This window comes from Lithobates pipiens, unplaced genomic scaffold (assembly GCF_037356315.1).
Source record: "Lithobates pipiens isolate NorthernLeopardFrog02 unplaced genomic scaffold, aLitPip1_a1.2 Scaffold_25, whole genome shotgun sequence".
Classification (NCBI taxonomy): domain Eukaryota; kingdom Metazoa; phylum Chordata; class Amphibia; order Anura; family Ranidae; genus Lithobates; species Lithobates pipiens.
The window spans coordinates 70779736-70800342 of record NW_027507787.1 but is presented as its reverse complement, the minus strand read 5'-3'; positions in this window follow the sequence as shown (position 1 = coordinate 70800342).

The window sequence follows — 20607 nt, the reverse complement described above, 5'->3', positions numbered from 1 at the left end:
AGTTACGCCAAGTAAATTGATACCCAAAGTCTCATGCTTCAAAATTGCGCCTGCTCGTGAAAGGGTGACAAATTTTTTCCCTTAAAAATCTCCATAGGCGAAGTTTAAAAAATTCTACAGGTTGCATGTTTTGAGTTATATAGGAGGTCTAGGGCTAGAAATATTGCTCTTGCTCTAACGATCATGGTGATACCTCACATGTGTGGTTTAAACACCGCTTTCTTTTACGGGTGCTGCTCACATATGCGTTCGCTTCTGCATGCAAGCTCGGTGGGACAGGGTGGTATAAAAATTTTTTTTTTTTATTATTACCTTTTATTTTTTATTTTTACACTGTGATTTTAAACATCCATTGTAATAGAAAAAAAGCATGACAGGACCTCTTAAACATGAGATCTGGAGTCAAAAAGACCTCAGATCTCATATTTACACTAAAACGCAAAAAAATAAATTGTAATTTAAAAAAACAAAAAAAAAATATGGCCCTTTAAGAGCTATGGGCGAAAGTGACGTTTTGACATCACTTTCGCCCTGCAATGGTATGGAGATGGGTGGAGGCCATCTTCCCCTCACTCGTCTCCATACCCAGCATGAGAAAGCATCCGATCACCTCAGCTGCTGCTGACGGCTCCGGTAAGCAGCAGAGGGCACCAGAGCGGGGCGGGAGGGGGGCCCTCTCCCGCCGCCAATAAAAATGATCCTGCGGTGAATCCGACACAGAGCCCACCATTATCGGAAACCGGACTGCCGGCCGAAGAAGGAGATACCAGGGTTATGGCAGCTATCTGCTGCCATAACAATGATATTCCTCTTCAAAGTTAGGACTTATATCGGTGTGCGGCAGTTCGGAAGTGGTTAAAAAGTAACTCTATTTTTGTTGAGAAAAAAACATTCCCCTTTGGGTGTTCTATTTAGGATTTTAGCATTGCAGATTACTACTTGTAACTATGTTATTCTGAAGAAATAACCCTGTGGGGGCACCAGCTGAAGAGGAGGGGCCTGGAGCACCAGCAGGGGACCCCAGAAGAGGAGCATTGGGGCTGCTCGGTGCAAAAGCATTCAGAGCAGGTAGGTTTGACATGTTTGTTATTTTAGGAAAACAAACCTGTAGGGCTCCAATGAGGAAAATGACAAGGTCTGCATTCCTTTAGGCATTATTTCCCTTTTGGAGTATCTTACCAAAAATGCAATTTGTGTTGCAGGTGATGTTTAAAATCTGATTTGTATTTTAGTGCAGACTTCTAGGAAAATTAGTAAGTCAATCACTCAAGTCAATTACATTTTCAGAGGGCGCTCTGAACACTATCTATGTACAGAACGGCTCCAGGTATCCATATTGCATTGCAATTTGCATGCAGGCTTAAGGCTTCCCCAAACATATTATTGTGAGGGGTTAGCTCGGCAGCGGGTGTGTGTGACCCCCTGGATGGGTTCACAACACAAAATCAGGCACAGCAGACAGCGTTGTAGGTGCAAAAAAACAAAAGATGCGGTTTATTTATGCTTCATGCAGTGATACATATAACAGCCAAACAAAAATAAAACATGAAAATAAATCCTGGTCAGCTTGACCTCTAACTACACACTTAGATTCCCTGTCTAACAACTGAGAGCAGCCTTGTGCTGCCCCAGTCCCTGTCCCTGTTGTAGAGGTTTGCCACACAGGCGTTAACTCACCGCACAGAACAGGTGTCACACTCCCCAGTCTATACAACACAAAAACTGGTTCCAGGATGGAGCATCTCCCTAAGCATGCTAGGGTTTTTTGTAGAGGTCTTAATGAGCCCACTTACTTCAGCTGGGCTCATTAACTCTTCCCCTCTAATTGTAAAAGTCTGCATAAAGCCTGAATCTAGGGCACACATATTTCCCATCCTGGATACAACCAGGTGACTTTACCTGCGTGCTGCCACATAGCCCCCCCTCTTGTTTCAACCTTGGGGTTGTAACACAAGCATTCAGACACGCATGTATCCGAGACAAAGCATCCACATTCCCCATTTTAACACCAGGGCGATGCTTAACTGTAAAGTTAAATTCTTGTAGGGCCAGGAACCACCTATTTACCCTCCTATTGGTCTCCTTGTTCTGAGCCATCCACTTTAAAGGAGCGTGATCAGTCACCAGGTCAAAGTGCCTACCTAGCAGATAGTACCGAAGGGAATCTAGAGCCCACTTCACTACTAAACATTCCTTCTCAATTGTGGCGTAATTTACCTCATGGGACTTCAACTTCCTGCTGAGGTAAATGACTGGGTGCTCTTCCCCGTTCCAGACCTGGGATAACACTGCTCCTAACCCAACGTCTGATGCATCAGTTTGTACCACGAAGTCCTTAGAGAAGTCTGGTGAGTACAACACTGGCTGGCTACATAAGGCTGTTTTTAAGGACTGAAATGCTTCTTCAGCCTCTGGGGACCATTTAACCGTGACCGACTCTTTCCCTTTTGTCAGGTTGGTGAGGGGCACAGCCTGAGAAGCAAAATGGGGAATGAATCGTCGATAATAGCCAGCGATTCCCAGAAAGGCTCGTACCTGTTTCTTGCTGTTGGGACGGGGCCAACTCTGTATGGCCTCGACTTTATTGACTTGGGGTTTTATCACCCCCCTCCCAATAGTGTACCCAAGATATTTGGCCTCCTCCTGTCCAATGGTACACTTCTTTGGATTGGCCGTAAACCCAGCTTCCCGGATAGAGTCTAGGACTGCTTGTACTTTTGGCAAATGTGAGACCCAGTCTGTGCTAGGGATAATTACATCATCCAGGTAAGCTGCAGCATATTTCTGATGGGGCCTCAGAATCTTATCCATTTTCCGCTGGAATGTTGCCGGTGCATTCTGTAACCCAAACGGCATTCTCTTATACTGGAATGCCCCATCTGGGGTTACAAACGCAGTTTTCTCCTTGGCCGACTCGGCCAGGGGAATTTGCCAATACCCTTTGGTGAGATCAAGAGTTGTCATATATCGGGCTGTTCCCAGCCGGTCAATCAACTCATCTATACGCGGCATGGGGTAAGTGTCAAATTTTGTAACTTTATTTAATTGTCAAAAATCGTTACAAAACTGCCAGCTCCCATCAGGTTTGGGCACTAGTACGATAGGACTGGACCAGTCACTCTGGGACTCCTCTATCACACCCAATTCCAACATCCTTTGAACCTCCCCACGTATTGCCTCCCGTCGGGCCTCTGGTATTCTATAAGGTTTTAGTTTTACCCTTTTTCCTGGCGGGGTGATAATGTCATGCTCTACGCCAGATGTTTGTCCCGGAAGCTCAGAGAAAATCTCTTTGTTACGAAGTACAAACTCTTTAACCTCCTGTTGTTGGGGTTTCGATAAGGTGTCTGCTATTCCAACCTCAGGAACTAAGCAATCAGGCTGTGCTTGTGACAAAGTCTCTGCGACTAGGGATTCCCTATCCCTCCAGGCTTTCAGCAGATTGACGTGATAGATCTGCTCCGGCTTTCGCCTTCCTGGCTGTCTAACCCTGTAATTCACCTCACTAATTTTTTCAATTACTTCATATGGACCTTGCCATTTGGCCAGAAATTTGCTTTCAACCGTAGGGACTAGCACCAAGACCCTATCCCCCGGGGAAAAAGTACGGGTCTTGGCCCCACGGTTGTACACTCTCTGCTGTGCTAACTGCGCTTGGGTCAAATGTTCCTTTACGATTGGCATTACCTGTGCAATTCTCTCTTGCATCAGGGCGACATGCTCAATCACACTCCTGTGAGGAGAACTCTCATTTTCCCAAGTTTCCTTGGTGATATCCAGCAGCCCTCTTGGGTGTCTCCCATAGAGCAACTCGAAGGGTGAGAAACCCGTAGAGGATTGTGGTACCTCCCTAATGGCAAACATCAGATAGGGTATTAGACAGTCCCAATTCTTTCCATCTCTATCCACCACCTTCTTTAACATTTGTTTTAGGGTTTTGTTGAATCTTTCAACCAACCCATCTGTTTGGGGGTGATACACAGATGTACGCAATTGCTTCACTTTGTACAACTTGCATAATTCTTTCATAACCCGGGACATAAAGGGTGTACCTTGGTCCGTAAGCAGTTCCTTACAAATACCCACGTGGCTAAAAACAAGAGATAGCTCTTTGGCTATGGTTTTGGCCGAGGTATTTCGGAGAGGAATTGCTTCCGGATAACGGGTGGCATAGTCCAATATAACCAAAATGTACTGATGGCCCCTGGCGGACTTCATTATCGGACCTACCAAATCCATTGCGATCCTTTCAAAGGGGACCTCAATGATAGAAAGAGGTACCAGCGGGTTACAGAAATGTGGCATAGGTGCCGACTTCTGACACACAGGGCAGGAGGAACAATAATTTTCTATTTCCTTCATGACCCCAGGCCAATAGAATCTCTGCAATACCCTCTCTCTGGTTTTCTCTGTCCCCAGATGACCTCCCAGAATGTGCCCATGAGCCAATTCTAACACCAACTTCCTGTAAGGTTTGGGCACTACAAGTTGCTCAATGGGTTCTTCTGCCCTTTGAGTCACTCGATACAGCAGGTCCCTTTCCATAGTGAAGTAAGGGCAAGTCTTATCTGGGTTCACTAACTCGCCATCTATTTTCACCACATTTTCCCGTGCCTTTATTAGGGTGGGGTCTTTTAACTGTTCTGTGGCAAAATTTTCCCTGTGAACCTCAAGATCCGAAAACTCCACAGACGGCATGTTTTCATCTGAGGATGTTGGCTCCTCCCCAGTTTCTCAAGTTTCCCCCGCCAATACCGACAAGGGAAATTCAGGAGTGTCCTCACCACTCCCAGAGGAATTCTGGTCATCTTCCTGGTTTAGAGGGGCACCAGTGGGGGGCTCAGGACAATCCCAGAGTTCCCAGAATTTTGGAAAATCCCTTCCCACAATAGCATCATGTGGTAAGTGAGACACTAACCCCACCTGATGAGAGAGGTTACCTTTGGGGGTCTCAAAAAACACTGAAGTTACAGGATACTCTCGGGTGTCCCCATGCACACAAATAACAGCCACCCTGTTCTTCCCAGAGACCTCTGTAGTAACTAATTCAGCTTTTATCAATGTTACCAGGCTACCTGAATCCAGCAACACATCAACATTTCTACCATTAATACACATTTTACATAAATGTTTCTCAGGTCCCCGAATGGCAGTGCATGCAACTGTCACAAACAGCGACTGACGTCTCTCCCTTATGAAGTCACATTGCATAGGCTCATCCACAACGGGGCAATTGGCTGCAATATGTCCCTCTTGCCGGCAGCGGTAGCAAATAATCTTTTTCTCTGTCTCTTGCAGCATGGGCTTCCTGGGCTGCTCCCGCCAGACCTTAGGTAGAACCCCCACCCTCTCACTCTCTCCATCCTCACCCCTTGGAGTTATCTTACCCGCCACTGGGGATGATCTGGTCTTAGGATGGAAAGTCCGTGAGTCCCTGGAAGAGGTGGTCAAGTTCTCTGTAGCCAAGTACCTCTCAACCAGATCCACAAGTTTATCTGCATTTTCTGGGTCTCCATGGCTTACCCATTTTTGGATGGCAGTAGGAAGAGCTCTTAGGAAACAATCCATAACAACACGTTCCACAATGTTTGGTGCGGTCAAAGTCTCTGGCTGCAGCCACTTCCTGCTCAGGTGAATGAGATCATACATTTGAGACCTGGGGGGTTTTCCAACCTGAAAAGTCCAATTATGCACACGCTGAGCCCGGACGGCCAGGGTGACACCCAGCCGTGCCAATATTTCTGCTTTTAGCACCACATAGTCTTTTGCTTGGTCAGGCTCTAGGTCATAATAAGCTTTCTGCGATTCCCCAGTTAACAGAGGAGCCACCAGTCCAGCCCATTGCTCCTTAGGCCACTTTTCCCTTTCAGCAGTCCTTTCAAATGTGGTCAAAAACACCTCCGGATCATCCTCTCCAGTCATTTTTGTCAATAAACGGCTCACACCAAAGGATGCGGTGTTATTGTAACCACTTGCTTCATTGGTCTGCGGACGTTGCTGTATTAATGTCTCTATTTTCTGTTGAAAACTCTGCTCTTGCTTCTGCAACAGGTCTATAAAGCGGGCTTCAGATTCAGATTGGGCTTGTTGCTGAGCTTCCAAACTCTGCTGGTGAGCCTTCTGCTGATTTTCCAGACTCTGCTGCAAAGTTGCATTTGTCTGCTGCTGGGCTGCAAGGCTCCTTTGTAAACCCGCATTTGTTTACTGCTGATTTGCATTTGCTAGAGCCAGCTGTCTCAGTATCTCCTCCATGCTGGCCTTTAAAAAAAAAAACTGCCAAAATTCTCCACCAACTGTGAGGGGTTAGCTCGGCAGCGGGTGTGTGTGACCCCCTGGATGGGTTCACAACACAAAATCAGGCACAGCAGACAGCGTTGTAGGTGCAAAAAAACAAAAGATGCGGTTTATTTATGCTACATGCAGTGATACATATAACAGCCAAACAAAAATAAAACATGAAAATAAATCCTGGTCAGCTTGACCTCTAACTACACACTTAGATTCCCTGTCTAACAACTGAGAGCAGCCTTGTGCTGCCCCAGTCCCTGTCCCTGTTGTAGAGGTTTGCCACACGGGCGTTAACTCACCGCACAGAACAGGTGTCACACTCCCCAGTCTATACAACACAAAAACTGGTTCCAGGATGGAGCATCTCCCTAAGCATGCTGGGGTTTTTTGTAGAGGTCTTAATGAGCCCACTTACTTCAGCTGGGCTCATTAACTCTTCCCCTCTAATTGTAAAAGTCTGCATAAAGCCTGAATCTAGGGCACACATATTTCCCATCCTGGATACAACCAGGTGACTTTACCTGCGTGCTGCCACATTATTTAAAGGATAAGTTTCCCTTTAGTAACATGTTACATATTTTTTGTATTATTTAAATTTGTTTTTTATTTATTATTGTTTTTAGGTGAACTTGACTGTTAAAGGGATTGTTTATTTTGAATGTTGCCCTTTAGGCCGCATTAAAAGGCCCATTCCCTGTTGAACAGTATTTAAACAAATTTAATAGTTTGTATCGGTATAGTCCCCCATGGCATTGCCCAGCTTCCCATGCCTTTTGTTTAACAAAACCTTGCAGTTATCCTTAAATATAGCCAGGAAATTTGTTTTGACTCCTTTAGACTTCAATAGGGTTCATGTGCTATGTTAGAGGTGTGCAGATTTCCCACCTGGTTTTGCAAACAGTAAGTACAGGACACCACATTTTGCTTGGCTTGCTCATCCCCAGTGGTCAGGGTAAAGGCTGCATTACATTGGTGGTCAGTGTAAATGCTCCTGTTACATTTGTGGTTAGTCTAGATTTCCCCTTTACTGTACATTGGTCAGTGTAGAATTTCCCTTTACATTTTTTGCCAGTGTAAAATCATCCTTACATTGTTGGTTTGTCAGTGTAAAATCCCCCTTACACTTTAGGTCAGTGCAGAATCCTATTTCGATTTTTGTTCAGTGCAGAATCCCCTTTATATTTTCGGTCAATGCAGAATCTCCTTTACATTTTTAGTTAGTGTAGTATCCACCCTTACATTTTTGGAAGAATTGCCATAGAATTGCCATATCCTTTACTTGGGTGATCTAGTCATAGTAGAATTTCCCCTTCCATTTTGGTTAGTTTGGAATAGCTATTAACAATGGTGGTCATTGTAAAATCCCCCTTACATTTGTGCTTAGTGTAGAAATACCCTTACATTGGTGATCAGTTTAAACCTCACAGTAAACTGGTGAGAAGAATTAAATCATGCTTATGTTCATAGTCAGTGTAGAAGTACATTGGTGGTCCGTGTAAATCCCTCATTGGTGGTCAACGTACAATCACTCATTAACTTGGTAGTCAGTATAAATTCCCCTATAACACTGGTGGTCAACATAGAATTCCTAAATGCAATGGTGGTCATTTTAAATGTATTACAATTTGGTCAATGTAGAATTGCCTTACACCTTACATTGATGGTTAGTGTAACCCTTCCTCTCCCCCCCCCCCCCCCCTTGGGTTTTGTGGGCAGTGTAGAATTTCCCTTAGATTGGGAGTAGTTGAAATCTCTCATTACTTTGATGGCTAGTGTAGAACCCTCCTTTACATTTTTGGGCAGTGTAGTAGAGTCACTTTGACATTGGTGGTCTGGTTAGTGTAAAATGCAGCTTACATTTTTGGTCAATGTAGAATCACTGTTACATTATTTGTCAATGTAAAATTAAAATTAAAAGGTTCATCCAGGGAATATTTTTATAGATTTTTAGCATATACACTCTATATATGTTATGTTTACTATGCTTATTTTATTTCCCCTTTTTTCCTCATCGAGGTTCTGGAACTGGTCAGTGGAGACCTAATCCAGACCCCCCATGCAGTTGGGCAGCAGCAGATCACTTCTAATGCCGCGTACACACGACCAGACTTTCCGACTAGGTCCGATGGTCTTCCCGACGGACTTTCCGAATGAGAGGACTTGGCCACACACAATCACACGAAAGTCCAACGGATTCAAATGTGATGACGTACGACCGGACTAGAATAAAGAAGTTCATAGCCAATAGGAAATAGCTGCCCTAGTGTCGGTTTTCATCCATCGGACTAGCATACAGACGAGCGGATTTCTCCATAGGAACTGGGTCCAGGTGGAGTTCCGCAGGAAAAATTTGAAACATGCTCTATTTCTAAAGTCCGTCAGATTTTTGGACAGCAAAAGTCCGATGGAGCCCACACACGGTCGAATTGTCTGATGGATTTGTTCCGTCTGACCTTTGCAGTTGAAAAGTCCGGTTGTGTGTATGTGGCATTATAGCGAACTGCTTCTGGCTGCAATTAGCCTGCAATAGATCACAGTGATTTACCTCTTTAAGGAGACTTACTGTAAGAACTCTGTCCTAGCCTTGGCAGTAGGGATGAGCCGAACACCCCCCGGTTCGGTTCGCACCAGAACTTTCGAACGGACCCCAAATTCGAACGAACTTTAGAACCCCATTGAAGTCTATGGGACTCGAACGTTCGAAATGAAAAGTGCTAATTTTAACGGCTAATATGCAAGATACTGTCCTAAAAAGGGTTTGGGGACCTGGCTCCTGCCCCAGGGGACATGGGTCAATGCCTAAAATGTTTTTAAAAATGGCCGTTTTGGCAGGAGCACTGATTTTAATGACGATTAAAGTGAAAAAAAAAAGTGAAATATTCCTTTAAATATGGTGCCTGGGGGGTGTCTGTAGTATGCCTGTGAAGTGCCACGTGTTTCCCGTGTTTAGAACAGTCCCTGCACAAAATGACATTAAACGGAAATAACACCATTTAAAACTGCTTGCGGTTTTAATGTTATATCTGGTTCCTGCAATATGGTTGAAAATCATTGAGAAAAATGGCATGGGTAGCCCTCCCTGCCCATTACCAGCCTATTTGGGTCTTGTACGCATATTAAGGGGAACCCTGTACCCATATTAAAAAAAGGAAATCCGTGTGGCCCCCAGGCCCTATATACTCAGAACAGCAGTATACAGGCGGTGCAAACAAGACAGGGACTGTGTAGGTTTGTTGCGTTAAGTTGAATCTGTTTGTAATTTTCAACTGGTACTGTCAGGAATCCGCCCGTTCCGTGCGATCGGCTCTCCGTACACGCACGCGCGTTCGTGCCGCGGGTCGTCGTGGGCACGAGCGTCTTCCGACGCGCGCGAGTGCACGTCGTTCGCATGTGCGCGCGGTACACGCACGGGCGAGCGTTAGCACGATTGGCGCCAGTGGCCTTATTTAAAGGCACAGCTGCAGGGGCTCTGTGCTGTCTCGTCTGCAGCTTGTACCCGAAGTTACCTGCTATTCTGCCTGAACCCTATCTGATACCTGACCCGGCTCCGTCTGACCTTGCTGATCTCTCCTGCTCCGACCCCGGCTTGTTTGACCCTTCTTGGACTGTTTCTCGTTGCTGAACCTCTGCTTGTACCTGACTCTTCTGCTGGCTCCTGCTTGCTTCTGTGTCTGCTACCTCCTCATCCAGAGATCCATCCATCCTGATTCCACGGTCCATGGCCTTCTCCCAGCTGCCTTCCTGCTACAGAGAGCTCCTGCTCCAGGGGATCCTCATCTACCTAGCATCTGCTGCTGCACCTGGCTGGACTCTCCTACCCCGCTGCGCTCCGGTCTCCCTGTTCCCATTCCAGAGAGACTAGAACCAGAGCCGTAAGAGAGGTCCCCTTCCACTCAGTCAGACTCACTATCTGAAGACCTTAACAGTACGAGACAGCCATGTCTGAGTCTGCGGAAGGGGCCTCCGCCATGAAGGAGATCTGCTCCCACCTTGCGGCTCTCACCCAGGCCGTGAAGTCTCTTCAGGATGGCTACACCAGGTTGGAGGAACGTGTTCAGCATCTCTCTACCCCGGGGTCACCAGACACCACACCTCAGCCTCCTCCTGTTCAGCCAGCTGCCCATTCGGCAATCATGATGCTTCCACCTGAGCCTAGGGTTCCCATTCCGGAGAGGTTTTCGGGGGACCGCTCCAAGTTCCGGGCTTTTCGCAACGCCTGCCAGCTATACTTTGCCCTCCAGCCCAGGACCTTCTCCCTGGAGGCAACTAAGGTGGGGTTTGTTATCTCTCTCCTGCAAGAAGAACCTCAGTCCTGGGCCCACCACCTTCTGGAGAATGACAGTCCCCTTACTCAGACTCTCTCCACCTTCTTCGAAGGGATGGCGCAACTTTACGACGATCCCCAGCGGACTGCCACCGCAGAATCCGCTTTAACTGCGCTCCAGCAGGGCCGTAGGACGGCTGAGGACTAAGTTTCGGACTTTAGACGCTGGAGCGCAGATACCCAGTGGAACGAGTCGGCCCTAAGACACCAATTTCGCATGGGCCTGTCTGAAGGCCTCAAGGACGAATTAGCCCGTGTTGGTACCCCTGACGCCTTAGAGGACTTAATTGCTCTGGCCATTCAGATAGATCGAAGACTTCGCGATCGTAGGGCCGAACGCTCTTCCCAACCTCTGAGACCTGCCTGGATGACCGCCAGAACCCCGTCTTCCACACCTTTCTTCTCTCCTTCCCCCCAAGGGGGGCCTGCCAGTGTTTCTCCTGCTCCTGAGGAACCTATGCAGCTTGGACTACTCCGACCTACCCTGTCTCCTGAAGAGCGAGCCCGCCGCCGACAGATGAACTTGTGCCTATACTGTGGCGGCTCCGGACATTATGTGGCCAACTGTCCTGTTAAGTCACGTAAGTGCCTCTCTTCAGTGTCTCGCAGTTCCTTTAACCTGCCTTCCAACTCTCTCCATGTTGCCCTTCTGCTCTCGTTTCAGCTTCCGGGAAGAACGATCCACGTCAACGCCATCCTTGACTCTGGAGCCTGTGGTTGCTTCATTGACGCTGCCTTCACCAACCTACATTCCATTCCACTCCAGAAAAAACCCCATGGACTCTCTATCTTCTTGGCCGATGGTTCCCAGATTAAGTCTGGCCGGGTCACCCAGGAGACCCTTCCACTACCCACCTCCACCTCCTGCCGACATACGGAACTGTTAACTCTTGACGTCATTTCATCCCCACTGTTCCCTGTGATTCTGGGCATACCATGGCTGCAGGCCCACAATCCCTCCATTGACTGGTCTTCTGGGGAGGTGAGGTTCCTCTCCCCCTACTGCCAGGACCACTGTCTTCCTGGGGCTTCTGTACAATCCGGAACGCTTCTCTGCCTAGACCCAGACCTGGACTTATGTCAATCAGTCCCCGAGCCTTACCACGAGTTTCTGGATGTCTTCAGTAAACGGGGGGCTGATTCCTTACCCCCGCATCGCCCCTACGACTGTCCCATTGAGCTCCTTCCTGGGGCGGAGATCCCTTTTGGACGTGTCTACCCTTTATCCGAGAAGGAACAAGAGGCTCTGAAGGCGTACATCTCCAAGAATCTCAAGAAGGGGTTCATCCGTCACTCCACGTCTCCTGCCGGAGCTGGGATATTTTTTGTTACTAAAAAAGACCAGACCCTCCGACCCTGTGTGGACTATCGAGAGCTGAACAGAGTCACGATTAAAAACCGCTATCCCTTACCCCTGATTCCAGAACTCTTTCAAAAACTGAGGTCGGCTACTATCTTCACCAAGCTAGATTTGAGAGGAGCCTACAACTTGGTCCGTATACAAGCAGGTGACAAGTGGAAAACTGCGTTCCGAACTCGCTTTGGGCACTACGAGTACCTGGTGATGCCTTTCGGGTTGTGTAACGCCCCAGCCACCTTCCAGCACTTGATTAACGATGTCTTCCGGGACTTTTTGGATATTTTCGTTATTGTATATCTTTTTTTTTTGTTTTCAAAAAAGGGTTTTATTAAAGCTATTAACAGAAATACAAAGTCAGCAAAAGGAATCATATTACAACATTGGCATAGGAAGTTGGATGACAAGGTTACAAAAAGGTGATAAACAAATAACAGAACCCTGTAGGACAAACCATTGATAACTGAATAGCTGTATGGGTCTTACATCCAACAACAGGTTATAAAAGTAAAGAGAGTGACACGTTAAATGAGCTGACCATCATAATCAAAATACAAAGAAAGATCATGATAGAGAGAGAGGGAAAAGTGAGTCAGAGAGAAACAAAGGAAAAAGAGGAAAAAATGTAAACAGAGAAGAGAAGCAAAATAAAAAAACCTAAGGTGCGATCACTTCAGTAAGCGAAACAGGAACCATGGGTTCCACTTCAGGTCATAAATGTGTTCAGAGTCATGCAGAGTGTGAAAGATCTTTTCGGACAGCATTACCTGGTCAATACGTGAAAGAACCTGTGCTAAGGGTATAGACGGGGACTTCCAATGAAGTGCAATAGTCCACAGTACAGCGACACAAATAGAGTGCACTAACCTTACAAAATGTTTAGGGGTGTCAGGGGGGGTCTGGAAGAGAAGACAGTGGTGGTAAGAGAGGGACAGTGTTCGGCCAGCGAACCCCTCTATCAGTCTCAAGACCTCCTGCCAGACAGGGCTAATTAAACCACAATCCCAAAAAATGTGAACAAAGGTGCCAGGGTGATTGCATCCTCTAAAACAGTTGGGGGGAGTAAGGGGATAAATCTGGTGTAAACGTACCGGAGTGTAGTACCACCTGGTGAGAACTTTGATAGCTGTCTCTCTAACAGTTAGGGATCTGGTGCATTTGCGCATATTGGTCCAACCCTCCTCCCAATCCACCACTCCCGTCTCCAGGGCCAACTCCTCCTCCCAACGCGCTCTATATCGCAGGGACTGACACTCCGACTGTCCCTCCAGGGCTCTATATAACAGAGAGATCAGTCCTTTTTGGCGTGGGAAATTAAAGCATATGTCTTCGAAGATAGTGAGCTGTGCCTGGGGACGGAGTCCATACCGGGAGAGAAAGAAGTGACGGATCTGCAGGTATCTATAGCGTTCAGAGTCAGGGAGTTGGTGCTGGGTCTGCAAAGTCGAAAAAGGAACAAAGCCAGAGCCCGTCACAAAGTCCTTCAACTGGGTAAGCCCACACCGGACCCACATACCAAAAGAATCAGGATGGAGAAAAGCTAAGGGGAACCTAGGGTCACCCAGGAAGGAAGCACCCATAGAGCGACCCAGGGTGAGGTTGTATTTCTGCTTAAAGCGGTGCCACAGTAGAAGGCTATCCGCCACTATAGTATTATGGTTGGTTAAAGGCAAGAGGGGGCGATTAGCTGACCACATAATGCCGGGGAGATAGAGTGGAGTGACCGAGTCACTCTCAAACCGTTATTGTATATCTTGATGACATCCTGATCTTCTCCAGGTCCCTGGAACAGCACCGGGGACACGTCGGCAGAGTACTGCTTCGGCTCCGGCAACATGGACTCTACGCTAAAGCCGAGAAATGTAAATTCGAGCAACAGGAGATCCAATTCCTCGGCCTTGAAATCTCCCCAGCAGGCATCAGGATGGACCCGCAAAAAGTCGCTGCTGTCCTCGAATGGCCAGCCCCCACCGACAAGAAAGGCATCCAACGCTTCGTGGGCTTCGTCAACTTCTATAGAAAATTTATTAAAGGGTTCTCAGCCATTATCTCTCCCATCACCCAGCTCACTAAGCAAAATACGCGTTTTCTTTGGGGTCCTGAAGCCCAGGCCGCCTTCAAAAAACTCAAGGACTTGTTTACCTCTGCTCCCATCCTCAGTCACCCGGATCCATCTAGACCCTATATCCTGGAGGTAGATGCCTCTGAGATAGCAGTAGGGGCGGTGGTCTCCCAGCGCTTAGGTAAAGACGACCTGATGCACCCCGTGGGGTTCTTTTCCAGAAAACTCTCTCCGGCGGAGAAGAATTATGATGTGGGTGACCGGGAACTACTTGCCATTAAGTCTGCTTTGGAGGAGTGGAGATACTTACTTGAGGGGGCGGTACACCCCGTGCTCATCTACACGGATCACAAAAATCTCGAGTACCTCCGTACCGCTAAACGCCTAAAACCTTGGCAGGCCCGCTGGGCCCTCTTTTTCTCCCGGTTCTGTTTTCACATAACCTATCGCCCTGGATCAAGAAACGTAAAGCCAGATGCACTCTCCCTCATGTTTGACAGTCCCAAGGACACCGCACCCCCGGATACCATCCTCCCTGCTAACACCTTTCTACTCATCCAACCAGACCTAGTATCTCTGCTAAAGAGCGCTTCCTCCACATCTTCCTGTCCCCCAGGAATCTCATTAGCATCCAGGGAAGGCCTGCTTTGGAAGGACAACCTGATCTTCGTCCCTGAAGATGTGAGAGTAAAGGTCTTGGGTCTCCTCCATGACCATCCGCTCGCTGGGCACTTTGGTGTCCGCAAGACTTTGGAGCTGGTACAATGCTCCTTCTGGTGGCCAGGCATGAGGGAGTTCTGCAAGCAGTACGTGAATTCTTGCCCCGTGTGTAGCCGGAGTAAGGTCCCCAGAAATCGGGCCTGGGGGCTGCTTAAACCTCTTCCCGCACCCGACCTCCCCTGGCGGATGATTACTATGGATTTCATCGTGGAACTTCCCCCTTCTGAGAACTGTACTGCCATTTTGTAGTTTGTGACCGTTTGTCTAAGATGGCCCACTTCCTACCCTTAAAGGGAACCCCTTCTGCGACCGAGACTGCCCACATTTTCATCAAGGAGATAGTCAGGCTTCACGGGGTACCCACCAACTTTGTATCTGATAGAGGGGTTCAGTTCACCTCCCGTTTCTGGAGAGCTCTATGTGAAGCCTTGAAAATAGAATTGGCCCTGTCCTCCGCCTACCACCCACAGACCAATGGGCAAACGGAACGCACCAACCAAACCCTAGAGCAATATATCAGATGTTTCTCTTCCTTTGTCCAAGACGATTGGGTTTCCCTGTTACCTCTGGCGGAATTCGCCTACAACAATGCCAGCCATGCTACCACTGGGCAGTCCCCGTTCTTTGCCAATTACGGTTTTAACCTGTCTTTTCTTCCCGATATCCTTACAGAATCTCATGTTCCAGCAGTACAGGACACAGTATCCTTTCTTCAGCAGAACAACCGGATCCTGCAGGAGGCCATAACCAAGGCTCAGGCTGACAGCAAGAGGAGCTTCGATCGAGGGAGAAGGGGAGAATTGATCCTTCAAGTCGGGGACCAGGTATGGCTGTCTTCTTCTAATTTAAAATTAGCATGCCCCTCCAGGAAGTTGGCACCCAAGTTTCTGGGCCCGTTTCCTGTTAAGAGGAGGATTAACGAGGTGTCATATGAATTGTCCTTACCTGATTCCATGAGAATACACCCAGTCTTTCATGTAGCTCTACTTAAGCCTGCTGTACCTGATCCCTTCCCTGGTAGAGGAACAAGGCCACCTGACCCTGTGCTGATTGATGGCAGTGAGGAATTTGAAGTGGAGGCCATCCTAGATTTCAGAAGACGATGGGGACAAGGTCAGTTTCTGATTAAATGGAAGGGCTATGGCCCGGAGAATAATTCTTGGGAACCTGCTACTAACGTACATACTAATAGACTAATCCAGGCCTTCTTTGCTGCACACCCAGAGAAAAGAGCCACTAGGGGCACCCGGAGGTTGCCCCTTGTGGGGGGGCAATGCCAGGAATCCGCCCGTTCCGTGCGATCGGCTCTCCGTACGCGCACGCGCGTTCGTGCCGCGGGTCGTCGTGGGCACGAGCGTCTTCCGACGCGCGCGGGTGCACATCGTTCGCATGTGCGCGCGGTACACGCACGCACGGGCGAGCGTTAGCACGATTGGCGCCAGTGGCCTTATTTAAAGGTACAGCTGCAGGGGCTCTGTGCTGTTTCGTCTGCAGCTTGTACCCGAAGTTACCTGCTATTCTGCCTGAACCCTGAAATCTGATACCTGACCCGGCTCCGTCTGACCTTGCTGATCTCTCCTGCTCCGACCCCGGCTTGTTTGACCCTTCTTGGACTGTTTCTCGTTGCTGAACCTCTGCTTGTACCTGAATCTTCTGCTGGCTCCTGCTTGGTTCTGTGTCTGCTACCTCCTCATCCAGAGATCCATCCATCCTGATTCCACGGTCCGTGGCCTTCTCCCAGCTGCCTTCCTGCTACAGAGAGCTCCTGCTCCAGAGGATCCTCATCTACCTAGCATCTGCTGCTGCACCTGGCTGGACTCTCCTACCCCGCTGCGCTCCGGTCTCCCTGTTCCCATTCCAGAGAGACTAGAACCAGAGCCGTAAGAGAGGTCCCCTTCCACTCAGTCAGACTCACTATCTGAAGACCTTAACAGGTACATTTTTAAAGTGTAGCTCCAGTCAAAAAAACTATTTTTAAGCTTTTTGGAAAACATAGGGAAGGGTTATCACCCCTGTATAATTTGTTTTGTCGTCCATCTTTTTTCATCTCACTTGCTGTTGTCTCCTTCCGTTTGCAAGTAGGAGATGTTTGTAAATTGGATGTTTGAAAGTAGGGGCCTGCCCTATATGCTCTGCAGAAATGGCGGAACAAGGTGTTGGTTTTGCCACAACATTGTAAGCCCTCAAAGTGACTCTTGGTGGGCGCTGGAGCGCCCTGCTGTGAACGATTATATCAAGAATTGTAATTACATGCCATTGTTGAACAGTGGTAGAAAAATTGACCTTTGGTGGTTGTGGTGCTGGTGCCACAACACTATAAGTCCTCACCGTTACTCTGGGTGGGCACAGGAAGGGGCCCTCCTGTGAAATATTATATCAAGAATTGTAATTACATGTCCCTGTTAAACAGGGGCAGAAAAATTTGGCCTGAGGCACTGCTGCTGGTGCCACCACACTGCAACCTCTTCCATATACTCTAGTTTTATTGCAGGAATTAGCCCTGCTGCAAAGCATTGCATCAAAAATTGTACTTAAATGCCCCTGTTAAACAGGGGCAGAAAAATTGGGCCTTAGGCACTGGTGCTGGTGCCACCACACTGCAACCTCTGCCATATACTCTAGTTTTATTGCAGGAATTAGCCCTGCTGCAAAGCATTGCATCAAAAATTGTAATTAAACGCCCCTGTTAAACAGGGGCAGAAAAATTGGGCCTTAGGCACTGGTGCTGGTGCCACCACACTGCAACCTCTGCCATATACTCTAGTTTTATTGCAGGAATTAGCCCTGCTGCAAAGCATTGCATCAAAAATTGTAATTAAACGCCCCTGTTAAACAGGGGCAGAAAAATTGGGCCTAGGCACTGGTGCTGGTGCCACCACACTGCAACCTCTGCCATATACTCTTGTTTTATTGCAGGAATTAGCCCTGCTGCAAAGCATTGCATCAAAAATTGTAATTAAACACCCCTGTTAAACAGGGGCAGAAAAATTGGGCCTTAGGCACTGGTGCTGGTGCCACCACACTGCAACCTCTCCCATATACTCTTGTTTGATTGCAGGAATTAGCCCTGCTGCAAACCATTGCATCAAAAATTGTACTTAAACGCCCCTGTTAAACAGGGGCAGAAAAATTGGGCTGATGGCATCAACCAGAACCAGAAATGTTCTTCCAACATATCAGCGGAGGAGGAAGAGGATAGACAATCAACATAACAGGACAGTCACTCAGCATCAGCATAGGCAGTCTTGAAGGGATGTGATATTTCAAAAAAAATTATTCTGTTACATCAGCTTCAGGTGCTTGGTAGCTGTGGGTGATCCAAGACTGATTCATCTTGATGAAGGTCAGTCGATCAACTGATTCGGTGGACAGGCGCACCCTGTGATCGGTAACAAAGCCACCAGCAGCACTGAAGGTGCGTTCCGAAAGAACGCTGGATGCAGGACAGGCCAGTAGCTCAATTGCATACTGTGCAAGCTCTGGCCAGTGATCCATCCTCAAGACCCAGTAAGCCAGAGGATTTTCGGTGGTAAAGGTGTCCAAGTCTGACCTTGCCCCTAGGTATTCCTGCACCATGTAAATCAGACGCTGGCGATGGGTGCTGGAACCGATCATACCTTGGGGCTGTGGACTAAAAAAATGTCTGAAAGCATCAGTCAGACGGCCACCTTCTCCACCCGCTCCTTCTGACCGATGCCTCAGCAACACGTTGTCCAGGACCAGGAGTTTGTAACCTCCCAGTCTCTGGGAATGCGTTGCACAGACCTTTCTGCAAGGCCTCCCGGAGATGTCTCATCCTCTGCTGCCTCTGCGATGGCAAGATAAGGTCGGCAACCTTACCCTTGTACCGTGGATCAAGGAGAGTGGCCAGCCAGTAATGGTCCCTCTCCTTGATCCAAAGAATACGAGGATCCTTCCGCAGGCTTTGCAGGATCAGGGAGGCCATGCAGCGTAGGTTAGCTGAGGCATTCGGTCCGGAGTCCTCTGGGTCACTAAGGACAACATGATCCGCAGCTACCTCCTCCCAGCCAGGTACATGTCCACGTGTTTCTTGGGACTGTAAATCATCCCTACAAGACTGCTGCTGCTGCTGCTGCTGATGCTTATGCTGAGTGCCAGCCTCCACCTCCATGCTGACACAATCATCCTCCTCCTCCTCTTCCTCCTCCTCATCCTCTTCCTGTGTGATGGGTGGCACAGCAGGAACACTGTCTGGATAAAGGGGGCCTTGAGAGGCAAGGAAGTCCTCCTCTTCCTGCCTCTGTTCTGCCTCAAGTGCCCTGTCCATTATTCCACGCAGCGTATGCTCCAAGAGGTGGACAAGAGGTACAGTGTCACTGATGCATGCACTGTCACTGCTCACCATCCTTGTGGCCTCCTCAAACGGTGACAGGACAGTGCATGCATCCCTGATCATGCCCCACTGGCGTGGTGAGAAAAAACCGAGCTCCCCTGACCCTGTCCTTGTGCCGTAGTCGCACAGGTACTCATTGATGGCCCTCTGCTGCGTGTGCAGCCGCTGCAGCATGGCCAATGTTGAGTTCCATCTGGTGGGCATGTCACATATAAGGCGGTTCTTGGGCAGGTTCAACTCCTTTTGGAGCTCAGCCAGCCGAGCACAGGCATTAAATGATCGGCGGAAATGCACACAGACTTTCCTGGCCTGCTTCAGGACATCCTGTAAGCCGGGGTACCTGCCCAAGAACCGCTGCACCAACAGGTTAAGGACGTGAGCTACACAGGGCACATGGGTCAGTTGTCCCTGTCGGAGGGCGGAGAGGAGGTTGGTGCCATTGTCGCAAACCACCATTCCTGGCTTAAGCTGGCGTGGCGTCAACCACCTCTCGGCCTGCCCCTGCAGAGCTGACAAAACATACGCCCCAGTGTGGCTCCTGTCCCCCAAACAAACCAGCGCAAGCACAGCATGGCATAGTTTTGCCTGCGTACTTGCGTAGCCCCTGGAACACCTACGGAGCACCGCTAGTTCTGAGGACAGAGCACTGGAAGAGGCCATGGAGGAAGAAGAAGAGGAGGGGGTGGAGGAGAGAGGTGTGTCACAGCCAATAGTAGCATTTTGAAGGCGTGGTGGCGGAACAACCTCCAACACTACTGCACCTTGTTCTGCATCCTTCCCAGCTGCCAGAAGAGTGACCCAATGGGCCGTGAAAGACAGGTAACGTCCCTGTCCATGCCTGCTGGACCATGAGTCAGTGGTAATATGCACCTTACCGCTGACCGCCCTGTCCAGCGAGGCAAGGACATTGCCTTCCACATGCCGGTAGAGAGCCGGAATCGCCTTCCGTGAGAAAAAGTGGAACCGCACATTGTACAAACTCACGGAAGGGGGCCGAGTCTACCAACTGAAAAGGCAGCAGTTGAAGTGCTAGCAATTTAGCCAAGCTAGCATTCAACCGCTGGGCATGTGGATGGCTGGGAGTAAACTTCTTTCGCCGGTCCAGCAGCTGGGGCAGGGACATTTGCCTGCTATAATCGGACGTGGGTGTACCGCTAGCAGAGTTCCCGGAAGCACTTGGCTGTGACACACCTAATTCTACACCATCATTCCTCTCAGAGAAGGTTTCAGAGAGGACTGAAGGTCTAGTGGGGTTGGAGATGCCAGCTGATGAGGAGCAAGGAGAGGTCCGCTTTGTTCTTTGGTGTGGGTCTTTGAGGTACGCTTGCCAACGAGCTGCATGGCAGGTCAACATATGTCTGGTCAAGCATGTGGTGCCCAAGCGGCTGATGTTTTTGCCACGTGAGATACGCTTGAGACATATGTTGCAAATAGCAGCTGTGCGATCTGATGCACTCGTCTCAAAAAAGGCCCACACCAAAAAACTTTTAGAATAACGCGCA